Source organism: Notamacropus eugenii, chromosome 7 (assembly GCF_028372415.1).
Source record: "Notamacropus eugenii isolate mMacEug1 chromosome 7, mMacEug1.pri_v2, whole genome shotgun sequence".
NCBI lineage: Eukaryota > Metazoa > Chordata > Mammalia > Diprotodontia > Macropodidae > Notamacropus > Notamacropus eugenii.
In genome coordinates this window covers 13,082,679-13,102,648 of record NC_092878.1, presented here as the reverse complement: position 1 = coordinate 13,102,648, position 19,970 = coordinate 13,082,679, and the positions used below count along the sequence as shown (strand labels likewise).

Here is a 19,970-nt window from a genome sequence, read left to right as displayed (position 1 = left end):
TCCTTTCTAAAGTAATATATTCCTTTTACTCTCTCTTTCCTTTCTCCTCTTAAAATCCTCAGAATAGATATAATCCATTCTAAGGTTCTCTGTTTTTCTTTTCTTACTTCATCCCTATCCTTTGAAGGTACTTTTTTCTTCTATCCCAGTTGGCAGGCAGGGAACAATCATTTATTAAGCACTTACTATATTCCAGGCACTATGCTAAGTATTAGGGATACAAATACAAGCAAAAAGATATTAAGTCCCTCCCCTTAAGGAGCTTACATCCTGATGGGGAAGATAACACACACACACACACACACACACACACACACACACACAACAGAGAGGTAAAGAATGTAGAAAAAAAATATTCATCAAGTGCTTCCTATAAGCCAGGCACCCTGCTAAGCACCTAAAAACTTTGATCTCTCCTGATCACCACAGACCTGGCAGGCAGGTGCTGTTTTATTCACATGAAGAAACTGAGGTAGATAGATGTTAAATACCTTGTCCATGGTCAAGTAGCTAGTAAGCTCCCGAGACTGAATTTAAACTCAGGACTTCTGACTTTAGATTCTCCAACCAACACTTAGCTTAACATTCAAATAACGCTAACAATTAGGTACCTTAGGTACCAGAGAGATGACAGAGTAATGAAGTCTGGAGCCAGGATGAGAAGAAAGCATGGGCTACAGAGACACAGTTATTGCCTAAATGACAACCAGGAAAAAGAGAGACCCATTTGACTAGCTAGAGTCATTTTTAAATACTCAAAGCTCTAGTCAACAGCCTTTCTGGGCATCTTTTCTTCACCGCAGAGAAAGCAGAGAGGAAGTGATGAATACCTGTATGTGTTCAAGAGAAGAACTGGGCCCCTCCATTGCACACCATACAATTGTTCAGAATCAGGTTCACCAAATGCTCACATTGTTTAGCTCCCAGGAAATGGAATATATTGTTCAATCTCCTCCAACCCTTTACATCTCTAATAGAAAAACAAGTATCTGATTTTTGTAGTGACCCTTAAAAGTGTTTGCTAAGTAAAGCAACCTACTGGTGTCCTAGCAAAAAGTCATCCAGGGAAAATGTTTCTGATTCACAGTGTGGGTTGAACAGCTTGACCTGCATGTGTGGTCATCAGTGAAGCGTGGAAGAAGAGTAGTAAGCAATAAAGAAAAAGGGAAAGAAATATGGCTTGTTGCACAAGACATGAAATAGATCAGATTTGATTTTCCCAGGGTTTGATCAGAAGGACATTAAGTTAAACAAGGCTTACAGGGGCTTCTCCCCTGAAGATATTAAGTCTTCTGTGCCTCCACTGATCTCAGAAAACACATTTTAAAAATTGGTTTGTCAGTAGAGCTAGTCCCCAAGAATTTCCATCTGACCATAGGCTATGTTTTGAATTGGCAATTTGGGGTAAATATACGTGGATCTTGCAAGCCTTCACAAAGTGCCTTCTCCATAAACAGAACATAAAGAAACAAACAGTCATATAACGACAATTTTTAATTAGGAAATAAAAACAAAGTTGTTGTTGTATGTTTTTAAAGAGGAACAACAGGGGTGATGTATTGACTTGTGCATGAATTTGATCTAAGTGAGGCAGAGCAGTGGGTAGTCATCAGCCTTACTCTATCTTCCTGAGTTAACAAAGTCCAGTGGCAAGAGAAAAATCAAGATGACTGGCAATGGCCCAGGATGCAGTGGATGACTTTGGTGACTGCCATGTCTGATCAAGCCCTAAGTGCTCCATAGCATCTGCTTCAGCCACTTTCCTGGTCATTGGAACAATTGTTCTCATCCACCCACGGAGAAAGTCTTCATAAGCTTGGGGTAGACATCCCTCTAACTCATCAACAGTTTTGAGGCCTGTCAGTTACCCTCAACCTAGTTCATCCTGTCTGCTAAGATAGTTTGTTGCACATACTACCGCTTGTTAGAGCCACAGGTGAGAGTTGGGTGAAAAGCAAATTCAATTATTAGGGGAAATCAAGAAATACAATCTTTCTCTGCTCTTTCCCCATAAACAATGTGAGAAAATGTCCCATAAATTCTCAGACAAAGAAGGATGGAATTCAAGTGAGGATTTGAAACAGCCTAATCATAATTCTCAAGAGACTAATCCTCAGCTTAGAATCATTCTCCAATAGTTAACATCCACCCACTCATACTCTCTTTTTTCTTCCTTATCTCAACCCTCTGTTGAATCAGTTCAATACTGCAGTTTAATACGGTTCCTTTCCTCCTGCTTGTAAACGTACTAAGTCCTCCTGATAAAAACACTACTGGATCCAAACATCCCTGCTAGCTCTCATCCTATGTTTTTTTCCCATTCTTGGCTAAGTACCAAAGTAAGGTTGACTACACTTAATGTTCTCCTCTTTCTCTATTCTCTACCGAATCCCTTGAGAGGCAGCTGAGTGGTGCAGTGGGTAGAGCACCAGTGCAGGAGTCAGGAGGACCTGAGTTCAAATCTCACCTCAGACACTTGACACTCATTAGCTGTGTCACCTTGGGCAAGTCACTTAACCCCAATTGCCTCATTCTGGGTCATCTCCAGTCATCCTGACAAATATCTGCTCACTGGATTCAGATGGTTCTGGAGGAGAAGTAAGGCTGGTGACCTGCACACCCCTCACTTACTCAAAACAAAGTCAAATGCAAGTCATGTCATCATTTCTCTGATGGCATGGTCTTCTTCGGCAACGAAGGATGAACACACACACCAAATCCCTTAGCTTCTTGTTCTGTTACCACTTACATCATGGCAAACACCAACTTTGGATTACTAACACTATCCACTTCCTCTGCTCCACTCCTATCCCTTTGCTGTTAAACAAAACCATTCTTACTAACTCAGTCCACTACAACTTACATTATCTCAACAGAGCTCTAACTTTAACAAGCCAGTCCTTTTACACCTCTTTAATCAGTTCTCTGGGCAGCTAGATGGCACAGTGGATAGAATGTCAGACCTTAAATCAGAAAAAAATCATTTCCCTGAGTTCAAGTCTCGCCTAAGACACTTACTAGTTGTATGATCCTCTCCAAGTCACTTAACCCTGTTTGCCTCAGTTTCCTCCTCTGTAAAATAGACTGGAGAAGGAAATGACAGGGCATTCCAGTGTCTTTGCCAAGAAAACCCCAAATGGGGTCATGAAGAGTCAGACATGACTAAACAAGAACCAGTTCTTTATCCCACTCAACACAAAGGATATTTTAAACCTTATTATCTTTCTTAATGGGTTTCCAAATCACTCCCTGTCCTCACCAACCCACCTGAGGACCAGGACTCATAATTCACTGAAAAAATTGAAACCATTTCCCAAAGTCTTCCTTTTTCTTGCCTTCTCTTCAACTGACATCACACAGACATCTTCTCCCATTATCCCTTCCTTCATTCATGTCACTAACGAAGATGTGGCCCTTATGCTAATCAGAATAAACCTCTCTGATATGTACTTTTGATCCCATTTCCTTCCATCCTCTCTCGCAGATGTCAGCTCCTGCTTTCTCTAACCTTTTGTCTCTCAACTCCTTCCCTGCTACTTAAAAACATACCAATATCTAATCATCCTGATAAAACCATTACTGCATCGAAACATTCCTTAGCTCTCATCCTGTGTCTCTTTTCCCGTTCTTGTCTAAATACCAAAAGAAAAATGTTAACTATACTTAGTGTTTTCCTTTTCTCTTAACTCTCTTCTGGACCTTCTACAATCTGGATTGCAAATCAGGGTTCAGCTGAAACTGCTCTTGCCAAATTTACCAATGATCTCATAATTGCCAATTCTATTGGATTAAAACTTTTTTGAATCCTCATTCATCCTGACCTCGCTACAATTTTTGATGTCGAAGATCATCATATGATCCTGGATACTCTCTCCTCTGTAGGTTTTTAATGACACTGTTCCCTTCTGGTTCTCCTTTTGCCTAACTCCTTTGCAGGATATTCATCAGGATTATATTATTAATCATGAGCAAAACTCAACTCCAAGGCTCAATTCAGGTCTCTCTCCTCTTAATATACATATACATCAATCATCTGCTACCATGTGTACAATGATCACTTCTATGTGGATTACTTACAGATCCATACAGCCAACCCTATATCTTTCTTAGACTATTTACATATCAGCAGTTGTCCTTTGAACCTATCACACTGGATGTATATCAGGTGTCTAAAACTCAGTATGTCTATAACAAGAACCATGTTTCCTCCTAAGTCTTTCCTTATTCCCAGTTTCCTGCTGAGAGGATGGTCATCTCCACAGCCAACCAGGATCTCAACATTGCTTTCATCCTCAACTCTTCACTCGCATTTAACACACACACGCACACACACACACACACACACACACACATACACACACACACACACACATTCACAGTATCTCTTGTATAATCCCTTTCTCTTCACTCACATGGACACATCTCTTACCTCATCTATTGTAATAGCCTTCCCATTGGTCTCCTGGTCTCTAATCTTTTCCCCCTCCATCCATCCTTTCCTCAGATACCAACCTGATTTTCTTGAAGCACAGGTCTGATTATGTGACCACCACCTACATCCCTCCCAACTCAATAAACTTCAGTGGCTCCCTATTGCCTTCAGAAACAAATACAAAATTCTCTGTTTAGCACCGAAGGCCTTTCACAATCTGACCCCTTCCAGCATGTCCAGGTTTCTTACATTTTACTCTGCTTCACACTCTTGTGATTTTGATGCAACGGTCTGATTGCTGATCGTCACATACAACATTCCGTCTCTGATCTCCCCAGTCTTCCCCTGCCTCTCCCCCTTTCCTGAAATGCCCTCCTACCTCATCTCTCCTTCTCAGCTTCCCTAGCTTCCTTCAAGATTTAGCTCAAATCCTTTCACCGATTTCCTCTGAGCACCACCACTGTCACTCCCCTCTGGTCTCTCTCTGAGATTACCTTCTATTTAGACATCAGTATTTTGTTATTATCTTCCCCAGTAAAATGTGAGCTCCTTGATGACAGACACTATGGTTTTTCTTCTCTGTGTCTCCATTATTTACATAGTAACAGGAGCATGGTAAATGCATAATAGATGACTGTTGACTGATAGACTGATTGGCTACCTGGACAGCTCACATTGCTAGAGTTGCATCTTCAAGTAATTGGTTTGCATCACTTTTCCTCTACTTGTCTTTTACAACTTTCCTGGGTGGCTGCTACTCCCATCTGCTAAGGTTGTCTGCCTTCTCTGCCAAGAAGCTGCTACCATCTGCTAGATCTGAAACCTACTAGTGGGATTTCTTCCTCAAAGGGATTGATTTCACTCACCTAACATGCTTGGGACAGGAGGTGCTTAACCAACACATTATTTTGTGAATTATACACACAGTCACCCCCAAAAGTAGAGAAAAAGAACCCTCTTATGGTTATTAAGGTATTTCTCTGTACCTCTCACTTACCATCCTCCTCCAACTTCCTCCTCTTCCTAACCTAATCCTGTCCCACCCTCAACCACATAGGCTAGAATGAACAGAGCTATAACTAGGTAGAGTGACATTTTTTTTGGCCTAAGGCTATAACATATGTACTCCACACAGGAATCCTCCACTGGTCTACACCAGGCAAAAGACTGCTTGTCTCACCCATCTACTCATGACATGCTACACCTAAAATCCAGTCTCTGTAGTGGCCCTCTTTCTCAAACTCACCTTCCCAGGAAACCTCTACTCCACACCATTCTCTACTTTTCCCTTTTTCAGGATATGGGGGGAAGACACTCTGGAGTAAGGATTCTTAAACTATGGTACACAGATAGTTTTACAGAATCTGAAATTGGAAAGAAAAAAATTAACATCTTCATTTGCACTCATCTTCAGCTGAAATTTAGCATTTTCTTCATTTACTTAAAAACATTTTTCTAAGAGGGCTCCATAATTTTGCCAGACTGCCAAAGGATTCCATGACGCAGTCAAAATTAAGTATGTTGGCTCTCCAGGAAGGGCTGGCCCTCTCCCAACATTACTTTAACCAGGTGGACTGTCTGTTGCATTCCACTCCCCCAAAGGAAGTTTCTCCCCAGGATGCAGGAATTCTAAATTATGCCTATAAAAACCTGATTTATTTTAAGCACCCATTATTATCCTGTCTGTCAGCTTGTTCCAGAGATATGTAAATAAATAATCTTGATTAATAAACCTCAAGGGGTCATTTCAAAACACAACAGGAGGCAAACTGGAGCTAGAAGTCTTTGCCTTATACTCCTGCCTCTGAAATAAATTTCCTGTTCCCTTACATACACAAACATATGTAAACAATTTTTTTTTACCAGTTTCACTATTAATTCATCCCTTAAATAAATATTTATTAAATACCTACTATGTGCCAGGCATTGCATTAAACTGTTTATTATTGCATTTACTATTGCATTAATAAAGGAGGCAAAAGACAGTCCTGCCATCAAAGAGCTTACAATATAATGGGGGAAGACAACATGCAATTAAACATATTCACAGCAAGCTATGTATAGGATAAATGGGAAATCATTAAAAGAGGGAAAGTACTGGAATTAAGAGGAGCTAGGAAAGACTTCCTGTAGAAGGTGGGATTTTAGTTTCAACTTAAAGGAAGTCAGGAACATCAGTAATTGGAGCAGAGGAGGAAAAGCATTCCAGGCATAAGGGACAGCCAGAGAAAATGCATGGATAAAAGAGATAGACTGTCTTGTTCATAAAAAACCAAGAGAGAAATGTCACTGGATCAGACAGTACTTGTCAAGGATTATGGTGTAAGAATATTAGGAAAGTAGGATTAATTTCTTTACAGAAAAGGTAGGCTATGAAGGACTTTGAATGCCAAACATGAAGTCTTATATTTTCCCCTTGAGGCAATAGGAAACCCCTGGAGTTTATTGAGTATGGAGGTGGGAAGGGGAAAAAGAGTGTGACACAGACTGGCATTTTAGGAAAATCACTTTAGTGGTTGAATGGAAGATGGATTGGAGTAAGGATAGACTGGAGACAGGCAGACCCACCAAGAGGGGATTGCAATCATTATAGCATGTAGTAATAAGGGCCTGCACTAGAATGGTGGCAGTGTCATAGGAGAGAAGGGGACATATTCAAGAGATGTTGTGAATGTGAAATAGAAAGCCTTGGCAAGGGCTTGTCTATATAGGATGAAAGATAAGGAGGAATCCAAGATGATTCCTAGACTGCAAGCCTGAGGGATTGAGAAGATGGCATTGCCATCTGCAGTGATAAGGAGGGTGGGGATGGAAGGGAAGGGTTTGGGGGGGGGGGATAATGAATTCTGTTTAGAATATGTTGAGTTCAAGATGCTTATTGGGCATCCAGTTTGAGATGTCTGGAAAGATATTGGAGATGCAAGATTATAGATCAGTAGAGATACTGGGACAAGAATGGTAGATTTGAAAATCATTAGCCCAAAGATGGTGATTAATTCCATGGGAGCTGAGGAGATCATCAAGTGAAGTAGTATAGAGGGGAAAAAAAAGAGAACCCAGGGCAGAACCATGAGGGAAACCTATGCTTGGGTGTGATCTGAAGGGGGTTCCAGCAAAAGAAATAGAGGAGTGGTCAGATAGGAAGAAAACTAGGATAGAGTGGTATCCCCAAAACCCTAGAGAGATGAAAGTATCAAGGAGGAGAGTAATCAGCCATGTCAAGATTGCAGAGAAGTCAAGGAGAGTGAGGATAAAAAAAGAGCATTGAATTTGGCAACTAGAGATCATCAGTAACTTTGGAGAGAGTTATTTAGGGTGAAATGATAAAATGGAAAGCCAGATTATAAGAGGGAGTAAGAAGAGAGAAAGTGGAAGTACCTATTTTACTTTTTTTGTCAAAGAGTATAGCTACAAAGAGCAGAAGAGAAATAGGAAAATTGTTAGCAGTGATGGAAGGATGGAGTGAGGGTTTTTTCAGGATCAAGAAGATGTAGGCATGTCTCCAGAGACAGGGGCAAACAAGGAAGGGCTGTTCTTGGTTCTGTAATGGAGGTCAAAACTCTGCCCACCAAATCTTCAATGAATTCTCCTCTGGCATGAGTCCAAACTATCTAGAATCAATGTGGAATTTGTGGATATGGAACTTTGAAGTTTACCACTGTAATGTATGTGCATCTAAGTGACATTATCAGACTCTTTTTTCCTGGTCTCTACCATAATGTCTGAACACATCAGTGATTTTATCACAAAGCATTTCCAAAGTATTGGCTGGATTTCAACCACTGTTCTAGGTGCCCAAGCCCTCAAGTTTGCAACCTAGGAGTCACAAAGAAAAGAAAAAGATTCTTTCCAAAGAAGCTTATAATGGGAGTGAGGTGACCCATGGACATCAGTAAACACAAAAAAAGGTTGGGGAAAGATGACACTTTCCACTGTGTGTCCTCCAATCAAACCCATTACGTATGTGTGATAATTGCAAACTTCATGTAGTTTGATATTATAGTTATAATGAAAACACTCCAATATGAGGTCATTAGGCTAAGTGGTCCTGATGCCTATGAAGCATACGGGCAAAGATTGATGGGGTTGTACATTTCTACTGTCCTTACCTGTACTAACCCTGTATCAGACAATCAGGCATTTCATGTTCAAAGCTTCTGATTGAATAAAACTCTTGACCAGCTGCAGTGGTCTCTGAGACATTCTCCTCCTATTGCCTCAGAGAGTTAACCTATGTACCCTCCCACTTTTGTATCCCAATAAACTCCCTATCCAAGTCTCAATGACAACTGATATCAATAAGTGACACTTAGAGCTTTTCCATCACATCTGTGTCTGGGTTAGGAATGACTCTTCCCATATCTGACACCAATTAACTGTTCTCAACCAAGCCATTTCTAGGATATGTAACTTGATCTCTTGAACCTCAACTTTGAGTATATTTCCTTCACAAAATGTCTCCCTCTCCTTTGGTGCTGAGTGAGTGACTTTCATTGATGGGGACAAACTATATATATGGCCATATAGTATGTGTGCAAATGGTTTTATTCCTGTTTTTTTTTTTGCCTGCTTGCTATACCTCATAATAATAAAACTCTTGTCTGTATCACCTTGTGCAGCATCAATTTCCTGTAAATTCTGAAATTCGGGTCTTTGCTATAACCTGAGTCCAGGAGACCAAATAAAGCAATATACAAAGTAAATATGGAAAGAAGAACACCACCAGTAAATCAGTCATTCAGTCAATAAACATTCATTAAGGGTCTACTATATGCCAGGAACTGTGATAAGTGAAGATAAAGAAAGACAAAAGTGAATCAAGAAAGGTCTCAATGCTTATGAATTAAAGGCATCCAGGCATCCCAAGAGGTGGAGCTAAGGAAATAAAATATTCTCAGCCTAAGGCAGAGAGATGGGAGATAGAATATAGCCTAAATGCATCAAGGAATAGGTCATATAGGGTAGATATCTGATTATGAGGAAGGGAGTAATATTCAAGGGAAAGGTAAGCTGGAGTGAAAGGCAATAAAAACCAAGTGTGAGGCTATCATTTATCCTAGAGACAATAGGGAGCTCTTAAAGATTCAGGAGAAAGGGTTAGACCTGGCATGTCAGACTTGCATTTTAGGGGTGTCTCTTCAGTAACTGAGGGGAGGATTGGTGGCTTTTTGGTATGTTTGTTCTTAGCAAAGAAACCCACCAAGGCCATGGCAAAACAGAAAAGAAAGAAAGCATACACAGGAAGATATATCCCAGACAACAGTGAGTGAAGGAGTCCTCCCATTGGCCATTAGGTACCATTGCCTTCTTATCTCTATTTCTCTTGCTCTAGGTCAGAACAGAGTTTTTAATGGAACAAAGGGCTTGGAATATGATATTCCAGAGGGCAAGACTTAGAATAACCACCAAGAATTACTGCTCAGGAAAACAGAATATAATCCTTCAAGGGGGAAAATGGATATTTAATGAAACAGAGGACTTTCAAGCATTTCTGATGAAAAGACCAGAGCTGAATAGAAAAGCTGACATTTAAGCACAAGACTCAAGTATAAAAAAGGTAATCATGAAAGAGAAATCAAAAGGAGCTCAGTATGCTTGAATTGTTTATATTCCTATATGAGAAGTTACATATAATATATGTAACTAGTGAGAACTTTATCATTATTAGGGCAGTTAGAAGGGTTCTGCATAGACAGAGGGCACAAGAGTGAATTAACTAAGTTGAGATGATGAAAGAAATGTATGGGCTAGGAAGAGGGATGCCCTGGGAAAATAGAGAAGGGAGAGGAATAATGGGGGAAATTATTTCATCCATATAATTCATAATCATATTTCATATTCAATATTGTACTAGAAATGCTAGCTATGAAAAAAAGAGAAAAAGGAATCAAAGAGAATAAGAAATAAGAATAAGGAAATAAAACTATTACTCTTTGCAGACAGTATGATAGTATACTGAAAGATTCCTAGAGAATCAACTAAAAAAACTAGTTGAAACAATTTAAAACTTTAGCAAAGTTGCAGTATGCAAAATAAACCCACACAAATCAAAGTTAGAAATAATCATATGAAAAACACTCTAAATCATTATTGATTAGAAAAATGCAAATTAAAACAACTCTGAGTTGCCACTTCATACCTATCACATTGGCTAACATGACAATAAAAGGAAAATGACAAATGTTAGAGGGAATGTTTGGGAAATTGAGACACTAACATACTGTTGCTGGCATTGTAAATTGTTCTAACCATTCTGAAGAACAATTTGGAACTATGCTTAAAGGTCTATAAAACTGTGCCTATCCATTGACCCAGGTATACCACTACTAAGTCTGAATCCCAAAGAGATCAAAGAAAAGGAAAAAGGATCTATTCACACAAAAATATTTATAGAAATTCTTTTGTGTTAGCAAAAAATTAGAAATTAAGGGGATAACCATCAAATAGAGAATGACTGAACCAGCTGTGATTTATAATTGTGATAGAATACAATAGTATTTTAAGAAATGATGAAAAAGATGATTATAGAAAAACCGGGAAAGATCTATAAGAACTGATGCAAAGTGAAGTGAGCAGAACCAGGAGAACATTGTAAACACTAACAGCAATATTGTAAAGATGATCAACTACAAAAGACAAAGCTACCATCAAGACTCAAGACAGTTCCAAAGGATCTATGATGGAAAATACTATCCTCCTCCAAAGAAAGAACTGGTGAACTCTTACTGCAGATTGAAGCACACTTTTTAAACTGTATTTTTCTTGGTGGGAGCAATAGAGGGAAGTGAGAGGTTTGCAGCATGACTAACCTGGAAATATGTTTAGCATGACTTCATATGTGTAATCAATATCATGTTGCTTGCCTTTTCCAGGGGTGGTGGAGGAGCAGCAGGAAGGGAAAGAGTTTGGACCCCAAATTTTTAAAAATGAGTATAAAAATTTTTAGATGTATTTAGGAAACATTTAATGAAATAAAAATGCATTTTTTTTTAAAGATAGGAAGCACGTAAGGAGGAAAGGGAGGTTATAAGTGCCTCTGAACACTAAACACAGGATTTTACCTTTTTTTATAGAGGTGATAAGGAAGAACTAGGGTTTATTGGTTAGAAGAGTGACAGAGTACACCTAATGCTTTATTTGTATCACTCACAGCTGGAGGAGGATCAGCTGGAGTGGGGAAAGACTTGTGGCAGGAAATACACCCATTAAGATATTTCAATAGTCCAGGCATGGGGTGATAAGCATGGCGGCAATGTTAGAGGACAGAAAGGGGCAGAGTAAGAAGTTGAGGATGATTTCTAGGTTGCTAGACTATGTGCTGATAGGACATGCATGTGGGTGTGCATGCAACATGTGTGTCTGTGATGGAACCATACTAATGGAGACATTAGGAAGAAGAGAAAATATAGAATTCCATTATAGATATGCTGAATTTAAGATGTCCATGAGAAATCCAGATTGAGAAGTCCAATAGGCATTGGAGATACAAAGCTAGACATCACCTGAGGTGGTAAGCTAGATGAGTAGATTCGAAAATTATCAGCCTAGAAGTGATCATTTCATCCATGGAAGCCAATGAGATCACCAAGTGATGTCATATAGACAGAGAAGCCTTCTCAAAGTATTTAGCTACAAAAGGGAGGGGAAATAGAGAGGGTGGCCATTGGGAACAGATGGATGAAGTGAGGTTTTTTTAAGGATAGGAAAAAACATGGGTATGATTGTAGGCAATATGGAAGAAGGATTAAATACAAAATCTTCTGTTGGTGATCCAAGCCCTTCATAACTGAGGTCCTCCTACCTTTACAATGTCCTCCCAACTTACCCCCTGACATTTGCTCTTTGATCCTGTGGCATTGGCCTCCTTTTTGTTCTTCAAACAAGTTGATGTCTCTCAGCTCCACACATTTTCCCTGTCTGTTCCCATACCAGGAATGCTCTCCTCATCTTCTCATAATGCCTTCACTTGCTTCTTTTAAGTCCGAACTGAAGCCCTATCTTTTACGGGAAACCCTTCTCTAGCTCTCTTCATTCTTTCTCATTTGATCTGTATATAGTTTGTTCATATTTGTTTGTTTGTAGTCTCTCTAATTAGATTATGAGCTCCTTGAGGGTAGGAACTGTCTTTTGCCTCTTTTTGTGCCTGTCAGACAGAAATGTTTACTGATGGACTAAGATTAAAATGAATGAGGAAGCAATCTTCTGGAGAAAATGAAGCGGAAAAGAATGACTTTTGTATGGAGAGGGTATTGCCTTTACAAGGAGAAGAGCCAACACATCATATGAGAGATGGGTGAAGACAGAGAGAGTTCCTGAAGGCATCCAGGACATATGAGTTGAGGAAGAGAGAAGAGTAAGCTCCTTAGCAAATGTCCTCAGTGTGTGTGTGGGGGGGGAGGGAGTGGTGTGAACATGTGTATCTGTGTTTGTGTCTGTGTCTGTGTGTGTATGTGTGTGTGAAATAGGAGACAAAGTTCTCATCTGAGAGGATGGGAAGAAGAGATTTGAGAAAGGATGAATAATTTGGAAAAGGTGCTATGATGAGTAGGAGAGTGAGCAGTTAAGAAAGTACAGATGATGGCCCTGTTGCTGTCAGAGCCCAGCTGAAATCTTCAGTGGACCAGGTTAGCACTTTTCTGTAATTTTATCCACCTTCCTTCAGCCATATGTGAAGCAATATGAACAAAGGCTTTGGATGCTGACATAATTCAGAATTGAGGTTTGACCTATAGGTGTAGGGGCAAGGGATTCAAAAGAAGATGGTATAAAATTGAACCTTCACAAGGGGCCATGATGTGGTAAGGAGAGGTGTGGATCTAGTTCTGGGGTAAAGACATGGAAAATAATTAAGAGTTTCAAGGATTGGAGGTCCCCCTCTCAAATATTCAGGTTGCCAACCTCAGGACCTCTATAGCGGTTCTCCTCTTTAAACTGTCTTTCCTAGGGCACTCCTACTTCACATAAAACCCTCCTCTTGAGGGGGAGAGAAGGAGATATACTCTGTAGGATCAGGACAGGACTCTCTATAAGAAGGATTTGGGACCTTGGGACCAGGGATACATTTCACATGGCTTGAACTTGACAGAGAAGTAAATTACATCTTCATTCTCTTTCATCTCCAAGTGAAATATAACTTTTTCTTCAATTATTTAAAAATATTTCTCTAACAAAAGATTCATAACTTCAGTAGACTGCCAAAGGGTTCCATGACGTGAACAAGATTAGGGATGCCAGTCCTCCAAGAGGGAGTGGCTCTTCCCCAAGATGACTTTAACTAATGTGGGTTGTTAATGGTCACTTAACTCCCCCAAAGAAAGTTGCCCAAGATGGAGGAATTCTAAGTTTTGTCTCTAAAAGTCATTCTCCTGTCAGTTCTTCTAGAGATCTGCAGCTTTATTAAGCTTCAAGGAGTCACTTAGAAACACTACAGAAATCAAGCTGGAACTAGAAGTCTTGGCCACTGATGCAAAATTCCTGTCTACCTTACATCCTCAAACATAGACATTTCATAATATTTGAGAGGGAGAAGTAAAGAGAAGGCATTTCTCAGAGCTTCAAAGAGAAGTCTGCTTACCAATTCTTCAACGAATCTTCCTCCAGCATTTGGCCAAACTATCTTAAGTCTAGTCAAGGATTAATAAGCAAGAAACAATTTAGATTTTCTATCCCAAAGAATATGCATTTAAGCATATTTGTCAGATTTTTTTCCTGTTTCTACCTCAGGGCTTGAATCAATCAATCAATAATTCAAACAATAAAGCATTGATGTAGGGCAGCTAGGTGGCACAGTGAATAGTGCACCAGTCCTGGAGTCGAGGACCTGAGTTCAGATCCAACCTCAGACCGTTGGCATTTATTAGCTGTGTGACCTTGGGCAAATCACTTAACCTCAATTGCCTTGCCTTCCTCCCCGCCTCCAAAAAAAAATATTGATCAAACACCTACTTTGTTCCAGGACCTGTGAAAGGTGCGGGGGACACAATAACAAAGGTAGAAAAGACTCTTCTAAAGAAGCTTGTATCTATGGGAACAGGAAGGCACATGAACATCAATAAACTCCAGAAGTAAGCAGGGAGAACACTTAACAATTCGTAAGGTGTCCTTCAGTCCAAACCCCTTACAAAGGCAAATTAAATTTGGAGGGAGGAACTGTACTGCCAGAAGGAAATCAAGTCCCCACCGTTAGAGATGTAAAGAATGCTAGGGATTCTAAGAGGTGGAGATGAGGAGGGCAGACTTTGAAGACACAGAATAGCCTATACAAAGCCATAGACATGGGAGACAAAATCTTGCCTAAAAGCATCAGCAGATCAGCCACTTTTTGTAAAACAGATTATGAGAAGGGGAGAAACGTATAAGAGCACAGTACTGAAGGGGAAGGTGAAACATGACTTCATATTTTATCCTAGAGACAATAAGATGCTCCTCTTAGTTTTGCAGCTAGGTTCAGACCTAGCTTGAACAGACCTATAGTTTAAAAATATTCCCTCAATACCATATCACACCTATCAGACTGGCTAACATAACAAAATAAGATGATAAATGCTGGAGCAGCGGTGGAAGAGTTGGAACACTAATTCCTTGTTGATGGAGCTGGGAGCTGATCCAACCATTCTGGAGAGCAATTTGGAACTATGCCCAAAGGACTACAAAAATACATACCCTTTGACCCAGCCCTATCACTTCTGGGACTGTATCTCAAAGAGATCATAGAAATGGAAAAGGGTCCCAGATGTACAAAATATTTATAGCAGCTCTCTTTGTGCTGACCAAAAACTGGAAATCAAGGGGATGCCCATCAATTGGGGAATAGGTGAACAAATTGTAGTATATGAATGTAATGGAATACTATTGTGCTGTGAGAAATAATGAACAGGAAGACTTCAGACAGGCCTGGAAAGGCTTATATGAACTGATGCTGAGTGAAAGGAGGGTAACCAGGAGAACTTTGTGCACAGCAATGACCACAGTGTGCAAGGAATTTTTCTGGTAGACTTAGTACTTCATTGCAATGCAAGGACTTAAAAATTCCCAATGGACTCTTGAAGCAAAACACCTTCCACATTCAGAGAAAGAGTTATGGAATTGAATTGCAGAATGAAGCGGATCATTTTCTTTTGTATTATGTTTTGGTTTGTTTGGTTTTATGGTTTCTCCCAATCATATTAATTCTTCTATGCAACATGACTAAGGTGAAAATGTATTTAATAGGAATGTATGTATAGAACCTATAAAAGATTGTACCCTGTCTCAAGGAGGGAGTGTGGAGGGAGAGGGGAAGGAAGAGGAGGAAGGGGAAAAATCTAAGATATATGGAAGTGATTGTAGAACACTGAAAACAAAAAGAATAATTTAATCAAAAAAATTAAAAAGAAACTATAAGAATAATATCCCCTGAACACCTGGATGGAAGCTTTATTGTGTTCTTACCTCTATGCCTCTTATTCTAGGTCAATACTGAACTCTTTGACTCTGATTTCTGCATCTGGACTCCCTGGTCTAGAGATTTTGTTTTAATTCAACTACTCTTCCTACCTGGCTCCCCACACTTGATAGAAAAAAGCACACCCTGCTAGCATTGTCCCCTGGGCATTGTCTCTATCTGAAATCAAAAAGGGGTCATCCAAGCTTTGGTTATGAAGTATAACCTCCCAGTTCCTACCTCAGGAACATATTGATCTTTCTGCTTTAGAGTCTCAGTGACCTGAGAAGGAAGAAATACTGAAAGAAACAAAAAAAATAGCCACAGCCACTCATTCAAGCAAGTAAAAATTTATTTAAAGCAAAATTTAAGGTGAAAAATATTTCATAGTTCTTGGGTACATCATTTCTAGAGTAAATTGTCATGCCAGAGGTCCTTCCCAACACCCTTTCTTTCCCTTTTTCACCACCCAATACCCTGGTGAGATACAAAGAAAAGGAAATCAGGAGAAAGAAGAAAACAGAGAGCCCATATGAAAATGGTGCCCTCTAATGATACAAAGGGTGGGATAAGAAAAAAAATGCCACACAAGAAGAATACGAAAGGCAGTAAGAAAGGTGTGCTTCCAACCCTTTCATTCTAACAGTGCCACTCTAATATCAAGCTCCTCCTAAAAATTAGATAAAAGAAGAATTAATCAATCAATCTGCAAGTAGTAATCAAATTCTTATGAGCCAAGTATGTGCTAGTCATTGGATACACAAAAAACAGAGTCTCTGCCCTCCAGGAGTTTCCATTCTATCAGAAAAAGGAGAAAAGTGAGGAATCCAGGCTGGAGTGGGGGTAGTAACTACTACAGACAGCAGGAACAACTTAGGGGAAAGTTGTTATTGATATGAACGAGGAGGATAAATTGGCCCATGCAAACGTATTGGCTGTCCTTTCTCACAATGTAGCTGGATTGTTGTATTACTGATCCTTTGTTTGTAGTTACAGTGAGGATACTTGTCCTGTTTCCCAGGATAACAATCTGTCACCCTAATTGGCTTGGCGCTTTTATGACAGGTTGTTGTATAGGTACATTGCTGGCTCTCAGGACCCGTACAGATGTTGAGGATGGTTTCTTTTGGAGCGTGGATGAAGGTGTGGAAAGGCAGCCACTTTGTCTCCATCATTGTGTTACAGTAATTTTGGAGGGTATTGTTCCTGGGGTAGTCTAGATAGAAACCCCAGAAGTGCTCAGACTGGGTGAAGTTAGTCTGGTTCAGGAAAAAGAACAAGAAAACGGTCCACATCACACCATAAGACATCTTTCCTTAGGGAGAGAAGAAAAAATGGAAGAAGAAGCATGATGTAGCAATCTGTAAATTCTGTTGGGACACCAGATACCCCATCCCTTCACAGCTCAAACCCTCTTCACTATAACTCCATTTCCTGCCTGCCCTCAATATATTCTTTTATCATCTATGCAGATTCCTATCCAATTCATATATTGCTTTTACATCCTTACTCCAGATCTTCACCAATGCCCCATCCTGTTGTCCTGGCCTTTAAATCTGGTCTTGATTTGAGATTTTAGGGTAATTGGACGGTAGAGGCAAAGTTGCTCGAGGAAGGACCATCATTCATCATCTCTTTCTTTCTATCCCTATATTGAGAGATCACTTTAATATTGCCTTTAAGTCTAAATCTAAGAAGAACTGTCATACAGGCAAAGTTTGAGTGAAAGCAACAAAAGCCAAGCAGCTACCCAGGCTACAACATTCAGGGAAGTGCATCAAAAGAAGCTTTTAGGTTGTTACCCTTTCTAAATGCACATATTTGGTATCTACCAATTCCACTCTTCTTGACGTTTAGGTATCAATTTTGTGGGAAAAACAGCAAGTCGCAAGTTATACTCAATACTTACAAACTGAGGCAGGTTGGGGGAATAAGTCAATTTCCACTTTTGCACAGGGTGGGGCGAGGTGGGGAGAGGCTGGAGGGGTGGATGAAGATGTCTTGTCCCAGCTCTGCTTAGAAAAGCTGACTTTAGGAAGGGAGAGGTCTCCATTTACTCTAATGTGTATTTAAAACCACCAGTTTCTAACATCCTCATACTGATAGATAACCACGTAATAGGGGACTAAAGGGATCCTCTTACACCCCTTAAGAGCATTAGCAGAGTCCTCTGTTCCTCCTTGATTCCTTTAATACAATTATTACACTTATCCTCTTTCCCCTTCTAGTTTCCCTACTCCTCACCACTTGATCAAAAGTGGATTCTTACCATTGCCTTCCCTCCTGGGGATAACCCCTAATACCCAGTCCCATTCTGGATATTTCTCCCTTCACTTACTCTTTTCGGCTCTGCCTTCTACAGATTTAAGATCCAGTTGGCCCCAGAGGCAGGAAGAAGCCTTGGTGTCTCTTCTCTCTGAGGGTGCTCCACTTATATATTCCCACTAAGTGGATAGGGCTGGATAGAGGTGTGGCCATGGCTTGAGATGAGAAGCGATGTAAAGGTCATAATTTTCTGGGGCTGTGACACGCAGAGGTTTTCTTAAGTAAACAGGAAATCCATGGTTGTTCCCCTTTATCTCAACTATCATCACACACACCCCAACCTTCCAACCTCTTCTCACTTTGACTCTACTACCTAAGCTTGTGAAACCAATAGATCAGAAGTCAGCTATTTCTGGGGAAACCAAACTCTTCCCCACAACTGGACCACAGTAATGTGACAGAGCTACAGAAATAAGAAACTGGACAGCAGGACTCCTTGTTTGCTCAAGCAGTTTTGTCTCTTTCATGTCCTCCTCTTTTGCGTTCAACTCATGATGAGAAACCAAATCCAGCTCAAGCACCAGAGGATGTGATGGACAAAGGTTTAGCCAAAATGATAGAAATCATTCACTCACAGAAGGATGAGCACAGTCACCAATCCAACCGTTTAGCTCTTCTCACTCTCTTTAAGGTCTTTGACTTCAAAACTCTGCACAGTACTCTCTCTGAAACTGCTTCCCCATCTATAAAACAATTATATTTGCCCTATCATTCTCATAGCTTTGCTATTAAAAGAAATTCTTTATATACCTTAAAATAACCTATCATATGAGCTATATATTTTTATCACTCTCACATACCAATCCCTATTACTGCAGTTTCTTCTTCCTGAAAATTTTTCAGTACTTTAAGCTGTGGCCTTCTGGGCTTGCATATGAGGTCACCTAAATTCTAATGTTGGGTAAACATGCTTAATGCAATCCTTGTTCTACTGTAAACTGTAGACTGAGTTGGACAACTATCTTGTGCTTGTCCCAGGAAAAGAGGGGAGGATTATGCACTTAACCCAAAGTTGAAGTCTAAAAAAGTAATTGAGTCTAGGCAGAAAGGCTAACATGGAATAATATTTTCCAAAGCTAGCCAAAAGTATATATACTTGGAGCATTCTTAATATCTCTTTCCAGCTCCCAATTCTAGAATAACATATATAGTGGAATTTAAACATTCTGGTGATTCCTTTTCAACAGGGGTGCTCTCAACTTTTACAGATATGATCATATGAATACATTTTCTGTTGATATAAACTATAAAGGTTTTCCTTTTTAAGAATATAGTCATGCTTACTCACTGATATAGCTTTGTGAATTCACAATGATCATAGTTGTGAAATGTTTACATCCATATCCCATCTCCTTATCTTTGCATTGGCTGTTGCTCCCTTCTGAGTTGCCATCCCTTCTCCTTTTTAATTCAGCTAATGGTTCATCTACAGTGTCTATCCAAGAAGATGGAATGTCTGTCTTCATTTATGGCCTAATTCAATGGGATATATGCTTTATTCAAGGCAATATATAAGTTTCAAACACTGTGTTTGTTTTTATGGGGGATGAAAGAATCACTGTGGAGATTTATGTGGGGGAGGAGCCAAGATGCCGGAGTAGAAAGATACAGAGACGCTTAGGTCTTACCCCACAGCCCATAAAATACCTGTAAAGAACTCTCAACAAATTCTAGAGCAGCAGAAGCCACAGAACAAAGGAGCAGAGGAGATTTCTGTTCCAGAGAGGCCTGAAAAACCAACAGAAAAGGTCTCTCACACACCAGACTCCAAGCAGAGCCCAGCCCTGCCTT

The 19,970-nt window shown here is 39.9% G+C and overlaps 1 long non-coding RNA gene across 1 annotated transcript; it reads right to left on the bottom strand.

Annotated features, from left to right (window-relative positions):
* Nucleotides 1-16,188: 16,188 nt before the first annotated feature.
* On the bottom strand, nucleotides 16,189-18,638 carry LOC140513079 (uncharacterized). The gene is made up of 2 exons (XR_011970059.1): nucleotides 18,193-18,638; nucleotides 16,189-17,169 (listed from the first exon to the last, which is right to left on the bottom strand). It is a non-coding gene; the product is annotated as an uncharacterized lncRNA (long non-coding RNA).
* Nucleotides 18,639-19,970: the final 1,332 nt, after the last annotated feature.